Below are 19,340 nucleotides of genomic sequence, written 5' to 3'. Positions count from 1 at the left end.
TCGGCACGTTAATCGTTCTCTAACCGCGATATTTTAATATTTAATTTACCGTCCGGGCAAAGAAATATCAATTGAGAAGCGTGGCTTACGCAACGCGCACCGCTATACCACTCGCTCGTCTCGATAAATTACACCCCGTCGTTCTCTCAAACACCTCGTTTACTCTACGAGAACCACCGGTGAAATTACCTTCGGGATCGATGAAACTTACGATAACACCCGTAACCCTCTCTCTACGTGCTTGCGTCCTTTGACAGAATTCGTAGAGGACGCGCGCGCTGGCCGGTTAGAATACCGGGGTCGAAGGTCGTCGTTGATCCGCGACTCGCGACGTTAGCGCGACGCAACAGTAATCTTTTTAATTGCTCGCGGTAAATCACAGATTGGAATCGCGGACTCATGCTCGCGGAAATTCCACGCGCGTAAGTGGGAAACGTCGCTCGCTCCGGCGATAACTCTCGCAATCCGGAAGAAAAACGTGTATTTGCCGTATATTTGCCTCTTCGACAAAAGCTCGTGATTGACTGTTGCAGTTTTTATTTGAAAACAAAAGGGACCTAACGAGCGATATCTATTTTACAAATATAGATCGGTGCTAAATCATTTTCGCGAGCAACAGGTGCGCGATAACTCCCTCCGTCCCGTCGCGCCGGAAAATTCGTTAAATCCACGCGGGGTGCACCGGGGCTTGAGAGACTTTGGCCGAAGGTTGGAGGTGTCGGACGCCGTAGGGGGCCCCGAGCCTAGCCGGTGCTACATCATCCGCGGGGACAGCGTATCCACTTGTTAGCGAAGCGGGCACCGGCCACTGCCTACAAATACGTTTCCGCAATGATAAATGGACTGCAACTCTCGAAATACGAAAGCATTCCTACTCCGGGCGTTGCTTGATTAATGAACTACGGGATTTCTACGGTAAGTTTGCGTGCCGCGCCGGCCGATCGACCTCTCTCGGATTCCCTCAGCCGTGGAACGTCCACGACGTGCTGCCTCTCCCCGCGCGCGCATCGCCGAGACTATCTGTCACATCACTTCCGGATTATCCGTTTAATGCAGATCTAATTTTATTAAGATAATTTGTAGAATAAAAAAAATAAGAATCAGAGAATTATAGATCGTGTTATAAGATCAGAAGTTTGTAGAAATATGGTAGATATGTAGAGCGTTTTTAAAAATTCTTCCAAGTCTTTCAGATAAGGATTTACAAAAAAATCATAACCATTACAAATCTTGTCTATCATGAGCTGCAAATATAGTCGCGTAAATATTTAACATTATTATTATGTAAATAAAAATATGTAAATATAATTACATGCGTAATAAAAATCCGAGTAATATAACTCCTATCTCTCGCGAAAAGAATAGCTGTACAAACATCTCGCCGCGTCGGAGGTTAATTTTCGCGTGCCGGCACACACAACGAATTTCGCCTGTTCGTGAGCGGAGACCCCACCAGGAGCGTGCGGTTACGTTGCTCGGGAAGATCGGGCCCGTTCGTGAAGCCGGGTAAGCGTAACGATAAATCAATAGCGGGGGCCCCGCGGTATCCTCGGTGGTGCCCATAATAAATTCATGAATTGTAAAACTGCTGCTCTCGCGCGGGACGAACCGTGGCGTATTGGATTTATTGGTCGACCTGACCCCACTAAGACGCCTCGCTCGGGCACCGTCTTCGGTGGGTGCAAAGGAAACCGGAGGTTTCGAGGGGGGAGGGAGGGGGCCACGAACGCGGCGCGGGAGAGGTTTAAACCGATGACGAGGGCCGGGAAGCTGCAGGAGCGGTGGACAAAGGGTAGAGAGAGGCCGCGGGCGCGGGTGATGTATGAACGAGTTAACGGGTCGCTATCGATCACCTGTGTTACCAAATAATTTTCAATTATCATCTATAAATCGAACGTGAGAGATGCTGGCGCGTATATACACGGCGCTCGCTCGCCATCGCTCAATTGCACGTCGATGGACGGACACAGAAGTGACTGGTTAATATCGATCGCCGGAGCGCGTCCGCGATGACATTTAAAGGTTTCCAGATCTGATACTCAGATACGAGTGTGATCGATTGTATACGCGCGAGATTTCGCCGGGCTGGAGTAAATCGCGAACCGCCTTCGCTCCGGATGCTCCATACTACTCGGGCAATTTATGACTTTTCCTTTCCATTATGACGTAAAATAACGGTTACGACTCTCCATTTATTGCGTAATATATAATCCAGATTTAATTTCTTGCACAGCCCGCGCTTGACGATTATACGTCGAACGGCGGAGGTCGGCCGGAAAATTTATTGAAAGCACGCTCAGTTCACCGACAATGTAGTTATGGTAACGAACAGCGGTAGCCGGACAGTTTCGAACGATAGAGCTCATTTGCATTCGATATAGTGCCACTGTCTGTGCAGCACTTACGTGTCGGTTTATCGATCCTTCTATTTTCCCTGGAAAGTACGCCGGTTAACGTCACGAGAGTGAATTAAGCGATATTAAGAACTCCCGCGAGAGAGCCCACGATCGTTCGTCGTCTTACGTAACACGCGCGGAAGCCAGGTGCGAGGTAGTAGGTGGCAAATTATGAAGTACGGCGTGAGCCGGGAGCAAAGACTGAAAAATTACGACGGCCGGCGTGTGTAAATACTAGAACCACGATGTCGCCCCCTTATCTCGCTATCTCCATATTTCCTCGCGCGAGCTCGCGGCAAGTATCGTTCGCGATTATATGCGGACGCCATTCGACGGAGCCTATAACTGCGGGCTAGCGGGCGCGCACCATCGGCTGTGCCCCCCTCTCGCAACCACCCCTCTTTCGCGGGTTATATCCTCGCGTGAAACCCCACGGGGGCCCCGCGTGCCGGCGGAGATTATTGCTACACGCCCGGGCAGTTAGAAGTGGTTTAGCGATAATTTAAACGCGCTAAATCAGAAACGCATTTACGAGATCGGCGTGAAATTTATAAATTAGCCCGGCTGGCAGATTTGTGGCTGGTATTTATACATTTGCACCGCCATGGGGCCTCAGCCGGGTTCCGATGCCCTGCTGGCAGAGGAAAACCTCCGCGCGCGGTCCCCGATGATTTACGTCGGAGCACCGGCAGCGTCCCCCCCCCCCTCCTCCTCCCCCTGCACGGCACGAAAACGGTGAGCCCGCGATGAAAACGGAATTTTCTTGAGTTCGCGACGCCGCGGCCGGCGAGACCCGCGGCGTATTAATCGTCAGCGGGGGACGAAGCGCGCCAACGCGATCCGCGACGATAAAATACGGCGGGACGAGCCGGCGACAAACTACCGGGGGTACCGGAATATATAATCGATTGCTTTGCGCGACTCCTTGCGCTTTTTGCGAATCATGAGATACGTCCTGCGCACAGTCGGAGAGCGATTACGCCGCTAGGCGATTATTTAATGCTTGTAATCTCGTGATTTATTTGTGCGTTTATTGCGCGCGAGCGATATTATTATTTCCCGAAGATTTCCCTCGAAGAGTAATGATTGATCGCTTTGCGACATCCTTGATATTTATATACAGGCATTGTTGAAGCTGGCCGTGACGCAGGCGCTACTACCTCACAAGATCAAAAAACGATTTCTCGCGAAGATTAAACGAGCGGCGTTTATTTTTCAAATTAATTATTGCCGATTCCGCGCGTCGGCGTAAGAATTACGCGTCATTCCGCGTTAAAACATCGGTATATAAAGCCAGGCTGGTACTTTCGCAATTCGCGCCGGTGTACACAACCCTTGCGAAATCTTTGCGCGAACCTTTCGGGTTAATTGAGCGTTATTATATTGCGGCGTGTCGCGGGATGACACGCCGGACACACGCAATCGTTGTGCAAATCGTCTCCAACGGCGATGCCGGATTCTCCCGGCATTAAACGCTCAGTCAGCGAGTGAGAAAAAAAAAAGCAGCGGCCGCGCGCGTAATCTGCACGCACGTAAGTGGCTTGTAAATTGACCCGTCGACTGGATCTAATCCCACGCACGATAAGACGACCTCGAGGAACGACGCGGAAAAAACGAAACGTCGCTCGATGACAGCAAGATATATCGACGGCGAGCGCTATTCCTGTCATTATCATCATTTAATAGCCACGCTGACACTTTTCCGAATGCGGTCAGTCTTTTTCTTTACGTTGTGCACAAGAGTGCGGACAGCGTGAAAAAAAGATTGCTATGCTAGTCCCTATGTAATATCTCGGTAGATTTCGCAACGACTGACAGATAGTGCACAATGTTAAATTACACGCTATCAGAATGATCTGACACTTCTCGAAACGCTTTAATCATACTTGCAGAAGTGGCGCTGAGCGTCACAAACTCCGGGCATTAAGCACGCACTTCAAGTCTTCGGATACAAGCGGGACAATTATTTTCACAGATAAGCCACGTTTCTCTACGTCTTTTACTCGTCGTGTCCTTACATCTCTCGCCCGTCGAGAACGACGCCGGCGATCTTCGAGCGACCGTAGGGGAGACCGTATGACAAACTTCGCGAGTACCACACGTGCGTTAGCCGGGGCACGTGCTTTCGTGGGACCTCAAAGCAAAACGCGCGTCGCGCGCGCTCGGGCATTAGTGTTCAAGCACGATGTTGCGAACGTTTATTATAAAGCCCGGTACTCCCGGCATGGGGTCCCCGCGGAGTCGACACCCATCTACGGAGACGCTGTATTTAATTTCTCTTTAAGCCGGACTTACGGGTCTAATGAGACACGCGCTAAGGGTTACCGGAAGTGGGCACGGCGAATTTATTAATCGGTTCTCCCGCTTCCACCTATCGCCTTCCTCTTCCACCCCGCGACTCCTCCATTTCTTCTCCTTGTACCTGTACGCAGAGCTCTACGAGGTTGTCGTCGTCCTCAGAAAGAACTGTCGGAAACCCTATCCTCGTGACTTGGCACGAGCGCGCATCTCACCGTTTCCGTCGTTTACCTGTTCGAGTCTTGAAAAAATTTAATGCGAGATGAGAAGGTTTTCATCGCCAGCAATTAGGAGGCATCGCACTATAACTTTTCGAAGTTTTGTATTTAGTAGGACAATTTATTCTTCTATACTGAGAAAACATGTTCTGGATTTTAGTAAATATTAGTTTGCATACAATTTTGACTCCATTTATTAAAACGAAGAAAATTTCCCTTTTTATTAGTATATTTTTTTCTCAGTAAATACACATATACTAATAAAAAGAAAAATTTTCTTTATTTTAGTAAATGGAGTCACAGTTGTATGCAAACTAATATTTACTAAAATCTAGAACATTTTTTTCTCAGTGTAGAATTCTTCACATTTTATCCTTCTATAATGCTAAGTTAGGATGGATCGTTAAAATTGTTCAATTATCTAAATCTAAAAGTTTAAAGACTGAGATTCTAATTTCGATCTCATCTTCGGTCCTCACTACTTCTTGCAGGAGGAACGGTGCTTTGAGAGCCGCTGCTGGTGTCCGGTGAAGCGTTACGAATCATAAAGCGGGCGTATAGATGGGCGAGGTGTGCGTACGCCCGTCCGTCTGTCTGCCCGCTGGTGCCGATCTCGTGGCACGGTTCCCATGACGCCGGGACCGTTACGCGCGCGAAACGGAGGGATAAATTAGATTGATATTGAGCTAAACTCGGGCGGGATAGCCGAGACCCCCGCTATCATCCGGGCAGACCTTGGTCTCTCGGGACGAGATCGTGCGCGATCTCTCGCGATCCACACCTGCTGTTCTGCAGGAATGCGCGTATATCCCGATGGGATTCCATAATCTTCTCACGATACGCATATAACCGTCGAGGGGGAGTGGTGGTATACGTCTCGTCGAGTGCCGACTCTCCGCGGGATGATCTCGCTTCGTGTACGAAAGCGCAAGTACGTCGAAAACGCAATTTCCAAAGGTTAACTGCAAGATTAATTATGGAACAGGTCGGAGTGCGAGACGGCGCGGAATCAAGGCCGGCCGGGGCAGACAATTTTCCATTTAACGGAGTAACGTTAGCGAGATCCGCAGAAATTATTCGCATCCGCGTGCGCAGGTGGCATCGCGAAATCATCCGGATCGCGAGTACGCAACGGCCCGGGTGGTATTTAATTTCGTAACGTATCGGCAACGACTGTCTCTCCGCTCTTCGATCCGCGCGCACCGTCGTGAATGACGAACGAGCGATATCGCGCGACGCGGTTAATATTAACTCTAATTAAAAAAAGTTAATTACGGACGGATTGAGCTAGGGAGCCACATGGAATCAAGGCTAATTACGCCAGACAATTTTCTCTCGTTGCATACCGGTCAGCCTAGAGGCCACTCGTCGTGCCAACGTCATCCTTCATGATTTCATCACGTCTGCGTTAAGCGCAATATCTAGAGATCATCACGGTATAAGATCCCCGCTCCTACTGATAAATAATGTAAGTTGATAGCTGGCTAAAATATTGCGTATATATTTTAATTTTTGCATCTTATTTCTCTCTCTCTCTCTCTCTCTCTCTCTCTCTCTCTCTCTCTCTCTCTCTCTCTCTCTCTCTCTCTCTCTCTCTCTCTCTCTCTCTCTCTCTCTCTCTCTCTCTCTCTCTCTCTCTCTCTCTCTCTCTCTCTCTCTCTCTCTCTCTCTCTCTCTCTCTCTCTCTCTCTCTCTCTCTCTCTCTCTCTCTCTCTCTCTCTCTCTCTCTCTCTCTCTCTCTCTCGCTTTCTCCCTTTTTCTCTTTCTTTAGCTAATAATCACGACATAAGAGATATGCACTTTATATATTTCATATGAATTAATAGTTACGGCCTCGCGCCACATTACAGCAGTATACATTCGATGTTTTCTATTAATTTTTACTAATCATTAGAACACAATGTGAACACAATGTATAATAATTTAAATTAATTCAAAAATCAATTTCTACTTGAGTTTATTAATATTTATTGCGACAATTATGTAATTATCATGTGATAATATCTTTAGTAATTTGTTTACGTAATGATATTGAAGTCAAAACATTATGACTCTAAAGACAGTACAGTGACAGAAAATTATCAAGAGACACGATAAGTGTCTCGCGCCAAGTACACGCGGAGCGAGACCGACCGTGACTCTTTTACGCGACGCGACGAGTTGCGAGTACTCGAGATATTCAGATCTCAATAACGAGTGAACGGATCAAGTTCTAAGTAGGCTTGATCGATAGCTTGGGGTCGATATATAAAGAAAAATGTTTTTATTTTTCCGCTACGTGTCCTACGAGCGGAGATATTGCGACGCAAAGTCCAAATGTGAAAATTTTATATATTTATTAAGATACGTCGTCGTTAAGATACGTCGTCGTCTCTTATCTCTCTGGTACTACCTATCTCTGTTATAGTCCTATACAAAGTAATCGCTATATATTATATGTTACAAGATTTTCTACTATTTGACAATTTTGATTTTCTAATATAGAGGATAAAGGATGGTACTGGCGTTTCAATATCTCCGTGGCAAAACAAAGATTTCATGAGACCCATTGATGGGCAAATACCAAGCGATGATGATCGGACGAGCGAAAAAAGATATATTGGTATGTAATATTTAAATCGATAAATAAGATATTGTTAAGGAAGATACGCTTTTGCTGAGAAGAGAGTAAGTAAATATAATATTTTCTATTTAAAGATATCGAGTTTCATGAAGCTGTATATCCAATCAGAGTCTGTATTTACGAAATATGTAATCCTGGAAGCGTAATTCAAATTTCGGCTCAAGATTCCAATAATCACTGGATTCAGTTGTGGGATAACTCGTTTCAGATTGCACCCCCGAAGAAATCAAGATTATTTTCTCCACCGTTGTCGCATCCGTGTAACTTTAAAACCAAAATGCTCAAACTAGTATTTAAGGACAGTTCACAGGTCTCCTACACAAAGCTGGATGCTGTGATGCTCATCGGTACATCAGAATGGATCCTATCTAGAAATCCTAACTAACGAGTTTAACTAATCTGTTCCAAAAAATTAACTACATATACAATCCATACCATGACGATGTTCATAATTTAACAACAGATTCAGAAAGTGCACACTTAGATATAGTTTATCTGCAACAGGATTTTTTCAAATACTGTGTTATTTTTAAAAGGTATTATTATCATCGACATTAAATAATATTTGAATCCATTTTTTCTGTTAATAATAAAAATTAATTTAAAAATTAATTTGTTCCGATAATATTTGCAGCCACATAAGAGGGGTTTTTTATATATTATCGAATATATTGAATATTCAGATTAACTTGAATGATATATTATTGAATATATTGAATATTCAGAATAATTTGAAGCACAAAAAGGTATCTCAGGAGGTAATCCCTGGTTATGAGCAACCTCTTGATTAGAGATATCCGCGTCGTATTTTCTTGAAAAGTAATCCGAATTGTGCCAAGAGAGTGAAACTCTCATTGGATGAATCCAAAGAGCTATCACATTGCAGTTTATCTGCACTTCCTGTAAAGTATTCTAAGAAGTCTATTTCTCATCACAATATTTATTACAATAATGACATTTTGTACTTTGAGTATTAAAGTATTTATTTTGTATTATATTAATTATATTTTATCTTTACAGAATGAAAAAAATACTACTAAAAATATTTAAATACTTAGATGTGGTAACATTATGCCGCATGAATGAAGTAAATAATAGGCGCTTTGATATTTTAACACGGGATCTATACACGTTTGAACATGCGATATATTAAATTTCGGATATATATGTCCGATATATTTTGTTATTTTACACCTAGATGTAAATATTTGCAACAATTAGATCTTACAGATTGCAACTTTGATGTTAATGATTTCGTAAACTTTCTTGATAATTGCGGCAGGCGTTTAACGCATTTAAGATTAAGTGGCTGCAACGATAGAAAATGCTTAAATCCTGTCCTACTTAAAATTTCAGAGACATGCAAAAATTTGAAAGGTATATGCATATAGTATATGTATATAATTGTCAAGATTATTGGTAAATTGTATAACAATTTGTAATACAAATTTTTTTTAGAATTGGATCTAAGTAATTCTAACATAGACGACGAAGGATTTTCGTATCTCGAGGGGCTAAATAATTTGGAACATTTAAACCTTTCTGATACTGGTATAGAATACTGGCTTATTGGACTTAGTGGTATAACAACCGAATGTTTTTGCAAAATACTGCAAAATAATCAACGGATGCGTAAGTTATCGGCAGACCGGATAAACGATGCAGTTCTAATAGAGTTGGGAAATTCGTGTCGTGACTTGGAAGTAATATATTCACTGGACGCATGTGATCTTACATCTCAGGGTATTAATGCTCTCGCTAACTGTAAGAATTTACAAAAAGTGAACATTCATCTGTAAGTGTGTGTGCTACATTTTCTTTTAAAACACACATTATTGTATTCTTTATTGAAATTTGTTTGCTTCTTTTGCGAGCATCTTGAAAAAGTTACATGAATTTTCTCTTGCAATTAAAGTACTGTACTAATTATATTTTTGTTACAGATACGAATACCCAGTTACTGATGACAGCTTATTTAGATTACTTTCCTCTTATCAAAACTTGCAAGAAGTTCATTTGTTCAGTGCTGTCCTCACTGATAACCGGTTGGAATTACTAGCGCAGTGCAAAAACTTAAAAAAGTTACATCTTATTGACACGAAACTTGATATACCTGATAAATGTTCGGTTATTTTGAAACAATGTCCTAAACTGCAGGAGTTTTATTTCATGTACTGTAATATAAATGATATAAATCAATTGGTTAATGAATTGGTAAATCAATGGAAGGAAAGATATCCGCACATGTCCGTCTATACATTCTGCTGACAATTGAAATAGTTTTTGTTTAATAGGTTAGGACAAATCAATTTATTTTTTATATTTTTATACTTACAAATTTACTTTGTAAAAATTATCTGCTAAATTAGGTTTAAAATAAGTTAATCTTTAATAAAAACGAAATATTCATATTTATTTATAGTTTTGTTATTTTCGAACCGGTTTATTTTTTTTTCTTTTTTATAATTTGAATTTTTTGGGCGATGGTGTCATTTCTTTGTTTGAAATAATTGTTCAGCGAAATACTAGAAAAACTACATTAATAACATCGTTAGTAAATTCTTGATATTTTTTTATGTTTCTTTCGTTTAGAAACAGATCTCCTGTGATACTTTTTCTAGTTGCAGTTTCAAAAACAGCTTTCCGTAAAGTTCGTTGTAAAAATTTATTTTTATACTGTTCTGAAATAAACTCTATGAAAGCTACTATAAATATTGGCAGAATTTGTCCGCTGTTTCCTCTTAAAAATTACACTATAATCTTTATATGTTTAATTTTAGAATCCATCGTTTCTCTATAAAATAAAAAATATATAAACTTTTAGAATAAAATAGCTCGAAGTATTCGAACTATCATATTTCTGCTTCCACGCGAGATGATATGTCACATGGGTTTACAACTTTCCACGCGTGGAAAGTTCACGCATGTACTTTGCAAGGCGCACTATGTGTCCAGTTGTTGGAAAAGATTTTTACAAAGATTTTTACCAAGAGAGCCGCAAAAAATATCAAAATTCGGAAAAGGCCCTATTCTGAATAATTACCTACAACATATTTCCATTTTCCTAGAAAGCGTTCAAATCAATTTCCTAGGTAAATAGCATTTGAACACAAATAAACGGGCGAAAGCCATTTGACCAGGCAGATAGCATTTGCCTAGTCAAAAGCTATTTTCCTAAAATAACCATTTGCCTACGACACATAGTATATATATAGGTATATATATATATATATCTTTATGGTTCGGCATAAGTTGAGGCCAACCATAAGCGATGTGTACATACGTATACGTTGATATACATCGACATCCTAACTTGTATTTCGGAAGTATTTTCCATATGTATAATCAAAATACAAAGATATATCAAAATTAAGTTTCCTTATATGATTTGTTAATTGTCGGTACCACTAAAAAATACATAAAAATATGATTATAAGCAATATACATAACGTGAAATACAGTATACATGTTTTTGCAATAGCCTTTTACATCGTATTTCGTAGTTAGTTATCGTTTGTACACATTATATAAACTATTATATAAAAAAGGATGCTTTCTATGCTTAGTAATTTAATAGGACCGCGAGAATTTTAACTATTTCTCTAAACTATTGATATATAATTGTTGGCGATTCCGGGCGTAAATCGGAACGCGCCAATTAGCGTAAGTGCGGGTTCTACCCCGACAGGGATAAGGCGGGCGTTGAGTAAAGACAACTGATTTTGGGTAACAGTTGTGCAAGCACTAATTTAATAAAGTTTGTACAGCGAAGGAACACTTATGGCCTTTAAGCACCTTCACAGTCAGAACAGTCGCGGCAGAAATATACAGCGTGCATGTGATTTGATAATGTTCACCGGTCGCGCGGTGCACGTGACGCGTGCGTGTTTGCCGGTCGCAAAGACAGCGTCGGGAACAAGCGTGCACGTGACGCGTGCGTTCATGAACGCACATATGGCGCTTTTAATCAGCGGGCGCACTTGGGGCGCGGATAATTAGCTGGCGCACTTAGAGCGATTACAGCTGGCACTGGTGCACAGTAGCACGCACAAGATGCGATAATGTTTCCCGCTCGCGAGGCAGCGACGGCGTTGAGGGGGCGCGCGATGACACGGAAAACCACGCACAGAAACGCGGACATTCACCGTTCGCGTGATTGAGACGGTGAATTGCAGGCGCGCGGAGGCGCAGTGATTTGCAGACGCACTAATGAGCGCGGGTGTCCTGATGGTACAGTAAACTGGTACACTGGGTACACTGGTGGCACGGTAAACGGGGGCACTGATGGCACGGTAAAGCGGGTGCACGGAAGGCACGATAAAGCGGGTGCACTGAAAGCACGATAAGCGGATGCACTGATAGCACGGTAAAGTTACGTATGCACGACGGCGTGGAGCAACCGCGTGAAACGTAGTATACTATTACGTATGCACGACGGCGTGAAGCGACCGCGTGAAACGGAGTACTTATTGCGACTACTTTAGTACTTAGACTATTTGTCGCACCTCGTCTCGCGATAACGCGCGGCCACGCGCGGCAACGCAATCGCGCGTCAAAACCACCTCGTGTGAACAGACTCTAAGAAAGAAGGTGTATCCAAAATCGCACACGTACGTATATGCTGTCTTGTATATGTTGCTAAAGTTAAAGAGAACGAAAAAGTGATCTGTATCTATGCATCTATCGTATTTATTATATATGCACGTTTAATACGTATACAGTGTTCCATTTTAATCGATCACCCCCAAAAACTTTTTTATTTGTGTTTCTAGAAAGAAATGCTTTAGACGAAAGTTGTTTGGTTTGAAGGGGGAAACATGATTCTTACGTGAGTTAAGTCGTAGATATCGTTTTCAAGAATTTTAAAGACGACTAATTTCTTAAATAGAACGTGATTTTTTCCTTGAGATAAAAGTTGTAGATCTCGAGACGTCTTCAAAGCATTATAATAAATCTCTCTATTGTTATTAGAATTTCCTGAGGTATTTTAAATTTTGTTTTAAAATAATATTTTGAATATAAAATATGAAATATCTCGTAAAGTATTCATGTTTCGATGACTTTTAGTTTCATACTTTTATACGTAGAATAATGAAAGAATTCGAATAATATTAATTTTTACATTTGCAATTTTGCAAAATTGAATGCGTCTACAAAATGCAATCAAATTTTTTAAAATAATTGTTTCTGTTTTTTTTTCAACAATCAGTTTCTTTTATTATTCTACGTATAAAAGTATCAACGTAAAGTCAACAAAAAGTGAATTTAATATTTTACAAAATATTTCATATTTTATATTAATATGACAAAATTTAAAATATCTCAGGAAATCCTTAACGAAAGAGAGCTTTATTATAGTGTTTTTAAATCTCGACGAGATCTACAACTTTTATCTCAAGAAAAAATCAAGTTTCATTTAAGAAATAAGTCTCCTTTAAAATTTCTTGAAAATGATGACATGTATGACACGACTTACATTGAAATCATATGTCCTCCTTCAAACCAAACAGCTTTCGTCTAAAGCATTTTTTTCTAGAATCACAAATAAAAAAGTTTTTGGGGGTGATTGATTAAAATGGGACACTCTATATGTATTATATGTGTGTATACATATATATAAATTCAATAAAAATTTAATTTGTTTCAAGGTCTAGCAGCGCCAAGTTTTTTTACAAGAAAAATTTATTTATTTTATTTTAATTAAATATTTTTATTTTGTACTGTTATCTCTTCAATTCTTTGTGATATTATTTTACCAAAATTTATAGCATACATATATACCCGTTCTATCGACCTTACTCATCGCTATATTTCACGATTTCAACATGCTCGCGAAGACGCAGGCGAGGAGATAATGTCCGTAGAAGAACCAGAACCATAGAGAACGATTCCTGATGAAAAAACAAACGCCATTGTCCCCATTGGGTGCGGGGGACCCCTGGGGAATCGTCTTGAGACTTCCACTCGGTGGACTAGCTGGACGGTTAATTTTAATTCTGATTTAGCCTCGGTGCTCCGGGTGATTTTCACGACGCGATGGTAACCGCTCTAGGGGGTCGGCCGCCCCCACTGCCGTCCGCGCCCGCGTCTGTTCTTCTTCTTGCCCCGTGGATTTACAGGGAACCCCTTATCTGGCGCTGATCTCTTCGGGAACGCAAGCTCATTTAAAACAATAAACCGGGACAATTTCATAAATTTCGCCGCGGAAATCTCGCTGGATCTCGGGAGAGTAATTTTAATCAGGAGTGCCGGATCGCGCCGCGGGACGTCCGGAGCAGCGTGGACCCGCTGTGGTCCGGGCAGAGAAAGAAAGAGAGAAGCGGATCAATGGGAGAGAGGAGGACGGAAAACGAGGAGAAACGGAGAGGGGAAAGGAGATGCCATGACGACGATCCGTAGACTCCCCCGCCGTAGGACCTTCCTTCTTTTACCGCGGCCGAAATTTGGGCCCCACGCTACTAATTTACCGCTACCTGGATACATACACGCTCACGAACGTTGTTTTCTAACTTGAGTTACGGCGGCGATGGACCGGCTGCGGCTAGCAACGGTTCCTCGTTTCGGGGGGGGAAAACAGACGGCCGGTTATTCATGACGCAAATTTGAGCGACCGTTTGGGTCGTCGAGATTAAAAGTAGCTCGATCTGTTTCCTAACTTTCTATACCAAATTTCTTTGTAATTAATTTGATGATTTTGTACAATAATTAAAAAACCAAATTGTAAGAAATACGTTCGCTGAATTTACATTACGATACATATATAGAATTTATCACAATTTTTCAATTATTAATAGTAATTCAAACAATATTTAGTAAAATGTATATATAACGCGAAGTTCCTCTCTATATATATTATCTCGATATTAACTAACTCACGAGAATATTGTATCGTAACGTAGGGGCCAATAGATCATCGAGTCGACGGAGAACAGGATACGAGATCAAGTTCCGGTATATTGCTGGACCTAGGATAGCCGATGGTTACCACGAATCGTTTCGATCCCCGATCGCGGTCGACGCCACACCTATAGAAGGCAAGAATTCGGTCGATCCTAGCGCGGTCGAGGGCGGACGAGATCGTCCGGGATCGGCCGGCCGATAAATAATCGTGAAAAGAAGAAATATACGCGGTTAGGATTTTATGACTTTCACCCGGTGGTTTCCCACATGATGACGATGACGCCAGGAACCGTCGCTTCGCGCGCGCGGCAACGCTCGCTATTCAATAGCCGCCTGTCGATTACTCAATGACATATAGGCCGAGCGCACAAATACGGGAACATCCTCGTCCGTGATATTAATAGCTATGATTTCTCGGTGTCGTGACGCGTAGGCAACAGTCCGCGTAAAATGTAACCGCGATGCTGTCATTGCGGGCTTTTGAAACCGGGACATGCGTCCAAACCGGAACGAACGTTGCCATCGTTCACCTTCGGCGCCTGGAATCTTTCTGATCGACGTTTATAGGTGTTTCCCAAATCGACGCTCGTCTCGCTGACGTGAGAGTTTTCGAGAATCAATGAAGTGACGTGTGATTATCTCGAGATCGTTGAGGACGATCGAAAGTGAAGTTGGTTGAAGAGAGGTTTTGATTGTTTGCTGACGGTTGAGCCATTGAAGCGATAGTCCATTCAGTAACAAATTAATGAGAAGAGAAAGAACTAGCGTGATGGTAAATGATGAAAACGTGGGTGGCGTAACGTGATTGGTGACATTTTAATTGACCCCACAAATATGATGACGATAAATACGTAGATTATTTATCTACGTGTCCGATGCCTAGACTGTACTTGAGCACAGCATATGATAATAAAAACGTAAAGTTGAATGCTCCCTAAGGGTACTTGTAATAAACGACGGCTGCAAGAAAACGCTGCGGAATAAAAATATATAAAATTGGAATAGGAGCGAGAGCGATCCTTTTTGCGCGACGACGTGGATTGCGTCGTCGAGCTTGAGCGATGCTCGCGTTCAATCGAGTTGAAAATCGTCAGCGGCATTTGGAGGAAACAAGTTGCCTTGTGGCGAGCGAGCTTTGATGCCGACGAACTCCACGAGCTCGTTAGCTTTAAGCTGGCCGCTTAGGGCCCGCGCTCGCTCTCCCGCCCGGCGGGACGCCTTAAGGATTCTTTATTGTTAGTTCGAGAGCTCACGACAACGTTACTCACGTACAACAACGTGGGCAATATTACAGAAATTGCTGTAACACCACACCGATCACGAGAGGTGCAGCCTCGGATGGAGTCTCGACCTCGCCCCGGCGCGATGATGATAGTACCGGTCCGGGTCCCATCGCGCGCGCAGTGTGAATGAAGAGGAGGACCAGAAATTACGATCGCCACAAATTACTGTCAATTTTGGTGATTTTTCGAAGCGCCGCGGCAAAGCGCCCAATAAATACATCGGACAAAGATCTCGCGCGTTCGAACACACAATAATTTACCAATTTGACTCCTTGCAGATCCTTGTAATTCTTTCACTTACAAATCGTGGCCGTTCATTATGTCAGACGTGCACCCGGGTGCTGATTGTCCGGTATCGGACTTCACGTCGACAGCCCGGCTGTCTCGCACGGATGCGGCGCGCCGCCGCGCCGCGGTCGTCCCGACCGATTACCGCGTCCAATTAATTCGCGTTCTCTTTTTTCTCATTCGGGCAAGACCGCGCGATTTCTCGCGACGAAAAAGCGTAACCGCTTCTTGATCGGAGCCATCGCACGCGCGCGCGATCACCCGAGCGTGATGCATCCCGGTCCCCGGCAAGAAGAAGCGGCATCGCGACCACCGACGGTAACGAATAACCAGAGCGGCGTAACGCGACGGTTCGGCCGGGATAGCGTGGAAACGATAGCGGAGAAAGAGGAGACGGGGAGGTGGAGTTAATGCGACCGAAGGAGACCGTGCACGAGAGCGGGGCAAGTGCTCTCCGCGCGTACTCGGTGCAGACAGCGTGTAGGATGAAGTCTTCCCGCGAAGCAACCATTATCGTTATGATCGCGGCCAGGTAGATGCCACCCCGTGATTACCCGTATCGGCCGGCGATCGACGGCGACAGGACTCGCCATTATGCGATCGACACCTTCCGAGACACGTTCGCGCCGTAAATCATCGGCTAAACGGAAAACCCCCTCGGCTGTATTTACCGGCGAACTCCGGGAATGTGCTGCAGCGGCTAACTCGCGCCTCACCGGCCGCTGTGCCTATACGTGCACGGGCGTGCCGAGGCCGATATACGTGTTAGGTTGCCGATAGACCAGGAGAATACAAAAGTAACGCGAATGCCCGAAGTATTTCGATCATCGACATAGCAGTGGACGTTTAAATTAAACAGTTGAAGTTTTTTTCTCAACAGCTGGTTTCGTAAAAAAAATTATTACTTACTCTTTCTTCTTTGTTTCGTAATCAGACAAGCGTATCTAATCTCATTTATCCGCGCTTGAAAAGAAGTCTTTGATGTCCTCGAACATCTTTTCTTGCTTAATATAGATTCTACGTTTATCTCTTTACTAACTTCCTACAGCTAAGAATTATATACTTGTTTTCTGTCTTAGCGTTAAAGTATAAAGTTCTTTCCGTGATGATAAATTCTTGTTGCAAGTTGCTTGAAGCGAAGAGTCCAAAATGAAGACGTCGCGATCGTGAAACGGAATCTAGAGAGAGCGTAATGTCGCTCGAATGTCAAAATATGATAAAAGATCGTAATCTTTGGGCTGTTACGGGCGCAACAATAAACCGTATAATAGATCGTTATATTCTAATCCTCTTAGGCAAACGCGAACGCGAGTGAGTGGCCGAGGTGGCCGAGTGGCACGGTGGTGTCGTTAACCTTTTTGCGCAAGGAGAGGAATCGGAGTCGCGATCGCGTTAGCGCGAACCTAGGCCGCGTTCCTGGCCGGTGGATACAGATGTCTCGTTCATTATGACACGGAACGAGCGAAAGAAAACCTGGAGAGGTGGATAGGAACCTGTCGCGACGGGAAAGGCATGAAATTCCCGCCATTCACGATGTCAGCTATTAACGGACGTACCGGCACTACATCCTTTACAAGTCAGCCGCTTTGTAGCCCGGCGAGCTCTATGGGCCTCGGCACGCTTTAACCGCATAATCATCGGGACGGGGCTGGGAACCGACGTTATAATAACGTTAACACTTCGAATTACATGTTAAGGGCCGGTTGATTCCGTCCGCGCTGCGCCGCGCCGCGCCGCACCGCGTGAAAGATGTAACGATTTTTCATCGCGCGCGCATTGCCGAATGGCAAGTCGTGGCCGCGCCGATACGCTCGTCCGTCGTGCGAGCGCATGTGAGCAAAGCGCACGATCACCGCACCGAGTATACGAAGATCGAACACGATCGCAATGCAATCGCCGCGTATCATTCTATTTTCGTACTTGCCGACGTGTATTACCAGGCACTTTTGTCCTTTCCCACCTGCGAGAAATTCCATCCACGTCAAAGGATACGCGCGATAAAATATATTACGAGGCCGTGGAGGCGTTGATTGAAAATATCTGTCGGACCGTCCGTGATGTTTCGTGTCGTGGAGAAAATTTGCGCGATTTTTACGGATTTGCAGATTGCCTCGCGTTTATATTGACGCGGACAACGAGAGGAAAATCGCGCGGATCTACAGCAGTATGTTACGTAAAAGTTATGTTCGCCGCGGTCCGTTCGCGTCTCCTTGATTGCACCAGCGGAAGGCGATAAGACGATATTAGACGGCAATTAAGATAACCCGCGGTGAATAACATTAGCAAAGTAGTAATTAAACCTGTGCTGTAAGGGGAGACGGGGAGAAAGGGAGAGGGTCTACTTGTCTACGACACCGAGATGCCTCGCTGGCACTTCCGGTTGCCCGTGACTCGACCGCACCTGTGTGCGTGTCACACGTCCATCTCAGGCAAGCACGTTCGTCTTCGCCTGGGTGATACAGAATTTTCTGACCTCGGTTAGCGCCGGTCATATATTCAGTTATATTATAGCGCGTAGAAAACATATCTATAACTAGTTGTATAATTTGTTTATTTATCTATTAACGTTTTAATGTATCGAGATATTAAAACTTTATCCATTTGTTAATGCGAACATCGAATGTGCACGTGTCGCTCGAAATTCCTCTCTCACGATTAGTGAAATTCGAACGGCGACGATCGCGATGAGTGCTCCTAGCGTTTCTCAAGGCTCCTCCGCCGGTAGCCAAAGGCGTTCGCCGAAATCTGGCCGGATCGTAAAAAACCGTGCAATCGCGCGTAAATCGCCGAATTTATGGAGACGGCCGCGAGAGCACGGACTCGCAAGCAGGGAATTAGAAATCGACCTCCATCTCACGATCGCTTCGGAGATCATTATGATAATTCGGTGAAACTGGAATTGGAGTATACCCGTGAACACACGCGGGGCATCTCGACCGGCATTTTTTTAATAGCGCGATCGACGAATTTTAATGGCTGTCTTACTGTCGCTTACCAAATGACTTTTCGCTTCGATTACTAATCTTTTATTCAGAATTTAATAAACATAAAAAAAACTGTAGCTACGTCCAAGTTATATATAAAATTAGAAACTCGAAACAATCAAATTGTATTTCACTGCCGACTCTTATTCAATACGACGATCCGATCTGAAAAATACCTAGGATTAAATTAAAGATTGATCAGGGTCGAAAAACCGGATGTTTGCAACAACGTTGATTCTGAAATGTTAATAATAACTTTTTACACACGCGCGTGTGTTCGGAGCTCCGGTTATAATATCTATCCGCTCTCGTCCGGCGTTACTCGTTAATTTTTACATAGCTTTCTCATC

At 43.6% G+C, this 19,340-nt stretch overlaps 1 long non-coding RNA gene across 1 annotated transcript; it reads left to right on the top strand.

The window, feature by feature from the left end:
• Nucleotides 1-5,718: 5,718 nt before the first annotated feature.
• On the top strand, nt 5,719-9,746 carry LOC139775721 (uncharacterized). The gene is made up of 6 exons (XR_011718913.1): nt 5,719-6,380; nt 7,397-7,514; nt 7,610-8,437; nt 8,556-8,912; nt 8,994-9,330; nt 9,479-9,746. It is a non-coding gene; the product is annotated as an uncharacterized lncRNA (long non-coding RNA).
• Nucleotides 9,747-19,340: the final 9,594 nt, after the last annotated feature.

The sequence above is a fragment of the Temnothorax nylanderi genome, unplaced genomic scaffold, assembly GCF_030848795.1.
Source record: "Temnothorax nylanderi isolate EJ_2023f unplaced genomic scaffold, tnyl_v1.0 TNYL_tig0103_pilon, whole genome shotgun sequence".
NCBI classification, from domain to species: Eukaryota; Metazoa; Arthropoda; class Insecta; order Hymenoptera; family Formicidae; genus Temnothorax; species Temnothorax nylanderi.
The sequence above is the reverse complement of the archived record's forward strand: the minus strand, read 5'-3'. Positions and strand labels throughout refer to the sequence as shown.